The sequence below is a fragment of the Pipra filicauda genome, unplaced genomic scaffold (assembly GCF_003945595.2).
Source record: "Pipra filicauda isolate LSUMZ 115617 unplaced genomic scaffold, ASM394559v2 scaffold286_size1242794_pilon, whole genome shotgun sequence".
Lineage (NCBI taxonomy): Eukaryota > Metazoa > Chordata > Aves > Passeriformes > Pipridae > Pipra > Pipra filicauda.
The window spans coordinates 767,140-778,285 of record NW_024104405.1 but is presented as its reverse complement, the minus strand read 5'-3'; the positions used below and the strand labels follow the sequence as shown (position 1 = coordinate 778,285).

Here is an 11,146-nt window from a genome sequence, read left to right as displayed (position 1 = left end):
GGCCTTCCCTGCCTTCCCTTCAACCAGAGCCTTGCTGCCCACCCGGGACAGGGATTCCTCTCTCCTGCAGTGCAGACAAAGGGGAAGGCCTTTCCCTTGTGCCAGGGTTGAAGGAATGCACTCACAGAATGTGAGTGGAAGGGATGGCGGCGCTTCAGAGAATAAATTACGTTTGGGGTTTGATCAGATGGCTTTTAAAACTTACTGAGGTGGAGCATTCACACCTATTTCTGCTGTCTCCCTCTGGGGGACCCTCTTTTTCTCTGGGGTTGCTACAGCTCATAGTCCAAGTGTGGTCAGTGGCAGAGATTCTTAGGTAGCTCTGCAGTGCAATTCAGTTTTGTTGGCATTATTACTTTCCTGGTAACATCCTCACCTGTTCTAAATAGACTCTAGGTGATCATTTTTCAGACCTTAGTCTTGTTTAGGATTTCTTTCACCTCTTAAACTCCTTAAACAACCACGTCTCACACGCCTGCTCTGATATACTTTGCCCTGTCTCTTCTTTTCCCCTCCTCCTGGCACTAGCAGCAACATGTAAAATAACATTAATAATGATGATGATAAATCAGCAATTAAGTATTCACTCATTAAGTAATTATTGATTCTAGCTTGTGATTTTTCAAAATTAGGGTGAGCTAAAAGTGCACATGAACAGAAGCTCAGCTGACTGACTCAGTGAAATGCAGTTCCTTGTTTGTTTGACCCCCACAGCTTCATTCACTTACCAAATTTATACTGCTGGAAATATTTGTTTACATATGGGATCATTTGATGTTGTTATTTACTGAAGTGCAGCATCTGTTTTGAACTAATTTTACATTGCTATGACTGTCTTTTCTCCTTTCTCACAAAGGAGTAATTGTATGTGTGCATTTGGATCTGCACAGAGAGAAAGTCATGCTGATTTAACTTAGTTACAACAGTTAGTAAGTAGCACTTACATGAGTAGTAGAAGATTTGTGTGTGAAGCCTTGCAGAGCACTTCTAATAACCCCAGTTTACATCTTTAAAAGATTAAATACCTTTTAAAAACAAGCGGTCTTTGTGTTTGAAAAACTGGAAAAAGGGTTTCTTTTTAGCATCTTGATTTTATACCTGCCTGTGAGCCATCTCTGTTATGAGGAAGGCTGACATGAACAGGAATTCTGCTGGTTTAGCCTACATTTTTCTGCAAAAAGATTCATATTTTTACCCAAGCCTTTCCCTGTGTACCTCTCAGTTGGCACAGGCTGCTGCCCCTTCCTTCACTCTATGTGTGACAAAGACTTGGAAAAACTAATCTTGCATGGACTGTACTAATCAGCATTTTAAGGTTCCAGTGATAGAATGTTCTTTCCACTGAAGCAGCGAATTTCTGTTCTTTCAGAGTTGTGGTTTTAAGAAGACGGAGGTGGCTCATCCTGCGTTAAAAGACAGGACAGGGGATTCCAAACCAAAACATGTGCCCAGTTCTGACCAGTGCCTCTGTGCTGCTCTGGAAGAGGATGGGTAAGTCCAAAAGCAATAAATATGCTTTTCATAGACTGAATGTTGCAGAGAAGGTGTATTAGGAACTTCTTTAAAAGGGATTTAGAAGGTAGAACCATGACATCACAGAAGACCCTGAGTTGGAAGGGACCCACAAGGACCATTGGAATCCACAGGTACAGGGGTAAGGAATTATTTTAACAGGTCACATCTCTGGCAGGAATGCCAGACCTGCTGCATCAGGTCATCAGTCACTCTTGAGCTACTGAAGGCAAGAAAAATGCTTCTATAAGGAAAATTTCTTTAGATTGTTTGCTGCAAACCTTCTGCACAGTGTTCCTGAGCTGTGATCATAGTCACTGTTATAGACTGGGGATGGTAAGAGCTGATTTGGGGTTCTGCCAGAAGGGTATTAAAAGGCTCCCTGTGCCACAAGGCATGGAGGATGAGAGCCTGGTTTGAGGGAGCTGTCCAGTACTAGCTGGAGAAGACAGACACTGTGCTGCTCTTCTCCCTGGATATTTTATTAAGTTCTTTTCCCCCTCTCTTTTACATTTTCCCCTAACACATTCTAGAAGTACTGCCAATGGCTAAAGGGCTGTTGGCTCTAAGAAATATTCAGAGAAAGTAAACTCATTGAGAAAAACAAAATGAAAAAACCCTCTCAGGCAAACTAAAGTGGAAATTTAATGAAGAGCATAGAAATGAATAGAAGGAGGGGGGAGCATCTAAGGGGAAAAATACCATTTAGCTGCCATCAGCCAAAATATAACAGCCTGTAAGGGCAAGTTGGTTTTGTCATCACTAAAGCCAGATGTTTCTGAACGTTGCACTTGCTTCAGGAAAAGAGATACTGGCAACAGAAAAGCAAGATGTGACTGACTGGGTGAGCCAGTCGGGAATAGGTGAGCATAGGATGTGGTTGATCCATGATCACACGGAGAGTGCAAACTGAGACTGCATGTCTGGCTCAGGGCAGTCTGCATGCCAGCCCTGAGACACTGCTTTTGGTAATGCTGGGTTTGCAAATGGGGAAGGAGGATTCCTTTCCCTGCAGGAGTTTTGAGCAGTCCATGTTTTGCAGGATTTCAGGCCACCCGAAGGTGTTGGTCCCTTGTGGTGTTGGATGTGTTAATCAGTGGAATTGTCTCTGGCTGAAGGGTGGTGCTAAGGCACAGACTTGCCCTGATTGTGGTGCTGGGGGGCCACAACTGCCCAGGGCACTCTTGGGCAACTTGGATGCACAGCCAGTTCTCAGAGAAGCATGGAATCTTAACCCTGCTCCTCTTTTAGGAATGGGCTGTGGAGGGGATGGGAATTAGTTGTGAGGGGGAAAAAGCAGGAGCTTGGTATTAGGAGGGGATGAGGGGGGCCTGTGCTGAACCACATTTCACTGCTTCAAAAAAAAGGTGGATTCTCATCTGATGTAGCCCAGCTCCAGTCAGGAGTGAAGCAGCTGAAGTTGATGTCAGGGTTGAATCAAAATCAAGCCTGAAGGGAGCGATATCATTCCCACATTGTTTTTCTGCTCTGTTTTTAGTCCTGTTGCACCTCATTGTGACCGAAGGTGTGGAAAGCTCCATTGTAAGAGGGTTTAAGAATGGATCAGTTTGCCATTTGAAGGGAGAAGCCCACTGCTTTGTGGTTGCAGTGCTGTATCTACACTGCAGTGCTGTCAGTACAGCTGTGGAGCTGTTCCTGAGGCAGCTGCTAACAAGCTTTGGTACTGTTTGTGCTGCCAGAACCACAATATAATCCTTACAGGCCTGCAGCTTCATCCTCTCCAAAAATATTACAGACTCTGCCTCTCCCTCTTGCCATACTGCAAGGACCACTGCTGCTCACTCCCTTAAAACCACCTCAGCCACGTGTAATCAACCTATTCATCCTTTGGACTGAAAAGTGGGGATATTTTCTTTAGTTTTAGATTTGATTTTTTCAAAACTCTGAAAACCCGATCAAACAGATCCTGCAACTCCTGAACCCATCCTGCTTTTGCCATTCCCCATTTGAAATCCGAATTGTTTGTGTGGGTCAGGGGGATAAAAATGAGGAGAGAGACACACTCAGGCAGCACAGATCTGTGTAGCTTCCCTGCTGCTGCCAGCCCAGGTGACTCAGACCAGTGGAAGAGCTGGCTGAGGGCTGTTCCACACTAATAGGGAAGAGAGAACTCGAGGGGTTAAGGGCAAGAGCATCCCTTTTATAATTAGGACAGATCAGAAGTGGAGCAAAATGTTCTTGCAGCTGAATCAGCTGCCCTCTAACCAGCCTGGAGTCTGGAGCTGGGGCCTGATGGACACTTGTACAGAATGCAATTTAATCTGTAATGGCTGAGGAGGACTCCTCAAAGTCTGCGGCAAATGGCAATTATTGTCCCTTTTTGTCACATCCCCCCCAACCAAAACAAAAAAAAGAGGAAAATTAATGAAAATAACAACAGGGAAGCATCCTAACTAGCATGCCCTGCCTCCCCCTTTCTCTTTAAAAATCCTCTGCAATGTAGTGCCTGAAATGAGCTGCCCAGTATAATAAAATCTCTGGAGCACCAATGTGAAAGCAGAATTCCTCCCCCACACACATGCACACACCCCCTTCTCCCTAATGAGCAGGGAGACGCCAGCTCGGGGGCTGCAGCCAGTGTTAAATTAGCAGAGAAGGCCATCGAAGTGGGCTGACTCCAGCCTAAACTGCCTTAAGTGTCTGTTTATTAAATCACACCAGCGCTTAGAGTCTGCCCTGCTGCCACATCAGAGCTGTCTGCACACAGACAAACCCTGGGCAGTCCCGGGGGATCCTGGGCCAACTGGATCCTGGTGGTAATAAAGGCAGGGAGAGGGAGGAGGGAGCAGCCCCTCACCAACAGCCCCTCCTTAGGCTCCATTGGGTGTCATTCTTCAAGAGCAGGAAAACCTCTATTTAGGGTCTCTGTTTGCATTTCTGACATTGGAACCTGGACCTCTTGAAGCTGTGAAGTTGTCTTCCTCTCTCCTTGGTGCACAACAAGTCATGGCAGGCATTTGCTTGCTAAACTGGTGTGTGTGAGCCTTGGAGAGCAGCTTCCCTGGGCCAGCTCCTACTGGGAAGCGTGGCCTGCAGTTTAAACCCTCCTGAGCTGCAGTGTGAGCAGGTTGGCAATGCCTCACGATTTTCTATCAGAATTCCCTGGTGTCAGTCTATCTAAGGCTTTGGAAATAGAAAAATGCACTGTTCAAGCCTCAAACCATCATATTAAGGCAGGGGAAAAAATCAAAATGCTTCTGTATCTTTGCACGGTGGGAGGTGCAGTGAGGGTTTGATTCTGGAGGGGATTTCAACATTCACTGCAAAGCACTAATATTGCATATTCTGCAGTTAGGGCAGGCAGGAGAGAGATATCCCAGCTGTAAACCTTGTTCTGTCAATCAGGAGACATCACCACTATAGCTGCTACTTCTGAAACAAGTTGCTCACCAACAGCCCTACTGCTGTCCCTTCTTTCTCAAGGAATAGTTTTTAAATACAATTGGAACCAGAGCTGCTGGTTTGTGACCCCTACTGCTTATTTTCCCCATGGGTCTGTCTTGCTCTCTACCCTACACTTCCAAGGCAAGTCTTCTCTCTGCATAAATCCATGGAGAGGAGTCTTGGGGAGAAATGGGATAACCTTTCCATCCCATAAGGAAGCCTAGAATGAAGTTTTGGAAAAGTGTCTGAAACAGTCCAAGTTTGTTCTTGTGAATTCCATGGGTTAGCTGAACAGCTCTTAAATTTGCCATCCTTCCACTTAGCCCTGATCTTTCTCTGCAGTAAGATTTTTAACCTTCAAACAAGTTTTCCCCCGCGTGTTGTCAGGTCGGGAAGTTGGGTGTACAACACGCAGCTCCAGTCGTGTTTATTTTAACAAACTGGCGATACTTCCATGCTTGTGTCCCCTGCTCAGCCTGCAGGTTTGTGTCTTCCATGAGGGGTTTTTGCTGCTCCTAGGCTTCCATTGTGCAGCCCAGATGGCCATCCTGTGAAAGCAGGTTAGGAGTCGTGGTCAAGCATCCTTCTGTGAGGTGGCCCATTGACACTGGAGAAGAGCAGCGGTTGTTGAGCTAATTTGTATGAGGAAGGAGCCATGTAAAGTTTAATATGAAGTGGTTGGTTTAGCTGGCAGAAAGGGAGAGGTGGGCTGTTTTCCATTTCCCTTCAAAATGTCAAACACTAATAGTCTCTTCCGCTCATCCCGAGATTGCCAAATAATTGACTCCCGCCTACAGCAAAAACCTCCCCGATCCACAGGGCAGGAAGCTGATGACAGCAATTGCCTGAACGTGTCCAAATTAGCCAACCCCTTGCAACCCCAGCAGGGTCAGCAGTGGCAACCCAGAGGTCGTGGGGCAGCAGGAGATGGAGGCTGAAGATTGCCCTGCTTCCTCTGCCCTCTCATGCCTCCAGGACATAGCAAGGACATGAGGGATTCCCAGCCGGAGCAGCCGGCACCTGAACTGCATGTCCAACAGAGAGGTGTTTATTCAGAAGATCTGCTCTGAGTTAGCCAAAACAGGGCTTTGGGGGAGAGCAGGGGAAGTGCCTGGCCCTGGAAGAGGCAGCAGAGCACGTGTGTGTGTGGGGTGACCCGGTGTCACACGGCCCCTGCCGTGTTTTCTCCAGGGTTTCCTTGCTTTGCTGCTCGGGACTGACCTGTTTACAACTCGCTGGGGTCCGGCCCAGTGCTGGATTGTTTTTTCTGTGCCTTCATTTGCTCTTCTGCAGCTGTGCAAGCGACTGCAGGAAAACTTAGGGACAGAGAGAGACATACACAGGGAGAGGAGCCAGAGAAGGGTGTCCACCAAGCTGTTCCTGAGTTGGGAGCCTCATCAACACATCCAGTGAGGTGTGCTGGGCTGTTTGCTTTTATAGAGTGATGGAAATAAAGCAGCAAAGAACCTCTGGCCCCGTTCCCCTCTCTCCTGTCTTTGAAAGGACTGCAGTGTGCCTGTGACTTCCTGAAAGCACCTCAAGCATCCAAGTGTTGTGGCCTTTTCATAAGATTATTTTAGGACTCGGAGAGAGGACAGAGGGAGAGAGAGGGAAGCATTGTCTCAGAGCTGCCAAGCAATGCCTCTGTTGTTACAGGCAGGATGAGAAAGTTTTAAGAGCGGGCTCTTTGTGTGCTAGGCTGTATTCCTGCGTGTGTTTCCTTCCCAAAGCCGAGGAGCTGGGGCTGGGGAGCCTGCCCTGACAGCTCCCTGAGTGTGCTGCTGCAGGTCAGGACCTCTGCCCAGGGAGGGAGCACTGCCCGTGGGCCTCCCACGTCTGCGCACGGAAAGCCTGGCTGGGCGCTCTGTCACACTCTGACAAAGGTCACTCTTACATCCCGTCTTCTGAAAGGTCACAGCATGACCCCAGGTGCAGGAGAAGAGGAGGAGGGAGAAGGCAGCTTTCTTCCTTATTTTTATTTGTCTTTAATTCGTTACTTCTGCCTGAAAAGATATACTTTACCTTTGCTCTTGTGCTGCCCCCTCTCTCGACCCACACTGGCACCTTCTCTTCCTAAATGCTACTGCATAAGCCTTCCCTTTAGAGGTTTCACTGGCTGGCTACTGGATTTTCTCCTCTTTCTCCACTCTGTTCTCTCTGCAGAGCTGTAGCTGTTACCCCTCAATGAATAAGCAAACACTTCCAACCTTGCTGTGCCCTCCAGATGTAAAACTGAGCACAGTTTGCCACCACAGCTTGTGTAAGATGCACACAAACTACTCACTACACAGGTAGTTTTTCCCCCAAGGGCTGGGAAGGGGGGAAAGCAACAATCCTTTTCTGACTTATCCTGCTGTACTGTGGTAAATGGATACATCTCCTGACGGGAAAACTCCCTTCCCTTGCTCCTTTCTGTCAGTGAGACAGGGAGGGGGGTGAGGGCCAGATCCTCAGGTGTCACACCCTGTGCTGCAGAGTTGTTTCCCAAACTAGGATTTACTGAACCAGCCAGAGGATGACAATAATTTGCTTTTCTTGACTTAAAGAAGGCCCAGTGCTTAACGAGACATTTATGTTCAACCACCCATATGGCTTCAATTCAGAACTGATGTCTTTCACTGCTGGATCATCCTCCCAGTGTGATTTGAAGTTTTTTCTTGTCACAGAAATTGCAGCAGCAATAGAATTATTTTCTGCATTTCAGGTGCTGTTGGCAGGGATAAATACAGGAGGTTTCTCTGTCTGCTCATTTTAATAATTCTTTTCCTAAGGACTGGACTGTGTCCCCAAAGACAGAGGTGCTGGACGTGATTCTCTGTGAGGGTGGTGGAAACAGGGGAGATGAAGTTTTAGAGACACAGTTGACTTTGTGAGGGTGATAACTCGATACAAGTCATTTGCAGCATTCACTCTCCACACAGAATTTCCTTAAGATGTTTAAGTAGAGATATAAAGAGTTAGAAACATGGAAGAGTCACTTTTCAGAGAACTGACTGTAACTATTGTGTAGGAGACAGCCTGTCCCTGGCTGGTCTTTGAAAAACAGATAACCAAGTTTTCCCTTTGCAATAAAATGTAGTCATGTACATCTGTCTTAGATACCTGCAAGGGCTCTTACTGCTCACATAGTTGGGTCATGTCTCACAGTATGTTTTTTAGGACAGTGTTCCTTTAATAGAGGTACTTGCTGTGAGCCCAAAATAAATAAGTAGCCGAAGACTGTCTTACTTTCAGTAGTGTAAATACCTTAAAAAAATCCACATCTAATTCCCAGGATCTCAGAGGAAATTCATGCAGCTTGCAGACTGCCCACCAGGCCAGTCTACCTGTTCCCTGACCTTTAACTAACCAGATCAATAGAATTCTTGTATATTGGCCAGACCATAGAAAAGTCAAAATCTGTGGAGAAGCAGTGAATTGTATAAGGTCAAAAACCAGGTCATGGTCGAGCTGGGAATGCTGATGAACTGGGCTACCTGTTGAGGAAAGAAAGGAGGAAACAGCCATGAGATGAAGAGTACCCAAAGCTGGTTTTCCAGGTTCCCAGTGAGAAAGGAGACTGTTCCACTAATTGGGTCTTAAAAGGTCTTTTCTATTCTGTTTAAATTCTTATAATATGCCCCTCACCAAGATGTGAGAGTGTCTGTCTAAGGATGTCTCTCTTTTCATCCTTTTCAGCTGTGTTTGTTTTCCTCTCTCCCCTTACCCATTCTTTGCAAGTTCATGAAGAGCATTCAGACCCCACGAGGGGGTCTCTACAGATCCCCTAAGAAGATTAAGCTCTCTGAATATTTCATGCCCCTGATTGACAGTTCTTGAGGACCTCTTGTAAGCCTGGCGCCCGTATTCTTGTTCAAAAAAAAAAGAGAGAGGGAGAGGGAGACAAGAAAATCACATCCACAGAAAAAAAATTGATCCTATGGGCCCGACCTCTGCTGACAGAAGGCACTTCACGGAGGCAGCTCCTCCCGGACATCTCCCCCTCCTTCCCCTCCCCACCAGTGAAATAAAAGGAAAGTAATGGGATTTTAAGAGGCAAGGAGCAGCCAGAGGAGGAGGTGGCTGTGCCCCCTCCGCCGTGATTTGGCTCATGGCCCCTCAAGAGCCATTGTGCCTCGGTCCCTGACTCATTCTGCACCGTGCCTGCCCTTCCCTAACGAGCTGGCCCTCATTAGGGCTGAGCTGGGAGCCAGCCCTGCGCTCTCCGTTCCGCCCCATTAAGGGTTTGCCCCTGGTTGACAGCGGGGAAAGGGAGCCGGCGACCTGTAAATCCTCATCAGGCTGTTCAGAGCCTCCCTTCCCCCTTAATCACCCCGGAATAGGCAGCTGAGAAGTTTCTCCTTTATTTAGAGAGGCAGGGCCGAGGAGATCCACTCACGGGCTGGGTTTAGGAGACATTCCTTGGTGGAAACAGGAGGGTGAGGATGAGGGGGAGAAAGGCAGGAACAAGCAGCAGGAACAAGCAGCTCCAAGCCCTTCCTGCAGCTGGAGCACAGGGAGATCATTTGCTGCTGTGTTTGCTGCAGACACCAGTGTCACACTGCAATGTCCCATGTGCTTCTGAGCTGGTGCTGGGGCAGTAAGTGGGGTGCACAGAGTCTGTTCTTGTAGCCAGGTGACATTTAGTGTGGGAGCTGTTAAACTTACCTGAGAATTGTAAATCTCACTAGGGATAGTAGCTGTAACTACAGAAACACTGACTGAAAGGCCCCCATGCAGCCAACTGCTGTCTGTTGGCTCAGAGGGTCACTTGGGGTTCTCAGGATCTGCCTCTCCTGCTTTTGGGGCTTGTTTGAGATATAGGTGTAGATTTCTTGGTGTGACTTATCCAAACTTGGGCTCATAGGCCTTTTCTTCAGCTCATTTTCGGACCAAAGAGGAGCAACTTAGAGGAGGATGCTGCCAGGGCACGTTGCAGTTCTGCCAACAAGCGTGTGACAGGAGAGAGAGGAGAGGGAGCTCAGCCCTTCTCATTTTGAAAGAGCTGGGAACAGCCATGGTTTTGACTTCCCCTGTTTTCTGAGAGTAAATTAAGGTCATAATTCAGAGCTTTGTTTGGAGCTGCTCCTGAGGCAGAACAGGCTGGGTAGGGGAGGAGTGAGAGAGCCATGTCAGTACTGAACACAGTTCCCCACAGTGCTTGGTGAGAGCAACATCTTTTCACGGCTTCAGCACATCTGCACCTCTCAGAGTGAGGGTTCCTTGCCTTCTTTGAACTCGGCAGTGGTTGTGGTTATTGCTCTCTTACTCCAGATTGAAAATTTATTTCCGTGATGTTGTTTACAAGCTGTTTTTGAGCCCAGAGCATGCAGAGGGAAGGACATACCCACTGCTCTGAAACAGGGATCTGTTGGCTGTTACTGTGAAGGAAGCCATTAATCTATGGGAACACTGACTTTGTCCAAGATCCCTGTTTTACTTATCCCTCGGTGGGCTTGTAGAAGTCCAGAACTAACCAAAGAGCAGGGAGTATCAGTCATCTCAGATCACTGACAGGTTTAGTCAAACAGACAGGACCTGCCTAAACACCTTACAGAATTTTACCCAGGCATTTCAGGCAGGGAGCAGTCGAGTTTAGGCCACAGGAAGTCAACCTTCTGCTTTTATCCTTGTAGTGCAGGGAGGGCTAGTGAGGAATCCCTGAAGTCCTGCATTCCCCATGGTGTTCACTCATCAAGAAAGGCAGATGCTCAGGTGGGAGCACATGAACCTGATGGTCCCGACAGTGTTGGTTCTGGACTCACATTATTTAGGATGGTTGGAGGGAAGGACAGAAAAAGGAAAGCAGATAAGTTAGAGGCCTCTGTGCAGAAATTGGCACAGCTTCCTGTTGGGAAGTTCATGGGAATCATCCCTGGTGCTGGGGGTACTCCCCAAACGTGGTGCAAAGGGATTATGGCCCTGCAGGTCGATGGAATGGTCATTGCTGAGGGATTAGGAGACTCGACCAACCTTTGCAGTACTCTAATCTTTTCCATGCTCGAGACCCCAGAGTTGTTGGACTCAGCTTAAAGTTTCCTCACAGATGTTAGACTTGCCTTCTCAGCCTGGCTGATCTGCAGCCTAACACAGATCTCTGTTAAACCTGAACATCTTTTGAGGGGAGGTTCAGTGTTTCTGTGTGAGGTACAGCTGGGCCCTCCAGTAGCACTTTGGACCATGTGAGAAGGGGACTCTTTGAGATACATGTAGGATGCTACATGTCAGAAGCATAGACAATTTTATAAAG

The 11,146-nt window shown here is 47.5% G+C and overlaps 1 long non-coding RNA gene across 6 annotated transcripts in view; it reads left to right on the top strand.

Moving 5' to 3' along the window:
* Positions 1-1,395: 1,395 nt before the first annotated feature.
* The window catches only part of LOC113982908, a 192,003-nt gene continuing 182,252 nt past the window's right edge, over positions 1,396-11,146 (top strand). For all 6 annotated transcript variants that reach the window (XR_005564111.1, XR_005564113.1, XR_005564115.1 and 3 more), the window contains exon 1: positions 1,396-1,491. This is a non-coding gene — a long non-coding RNA (uncharacterized LOC113982908). The remainder of the gene's footprint in view (positions 1,492-11,146) is intronic.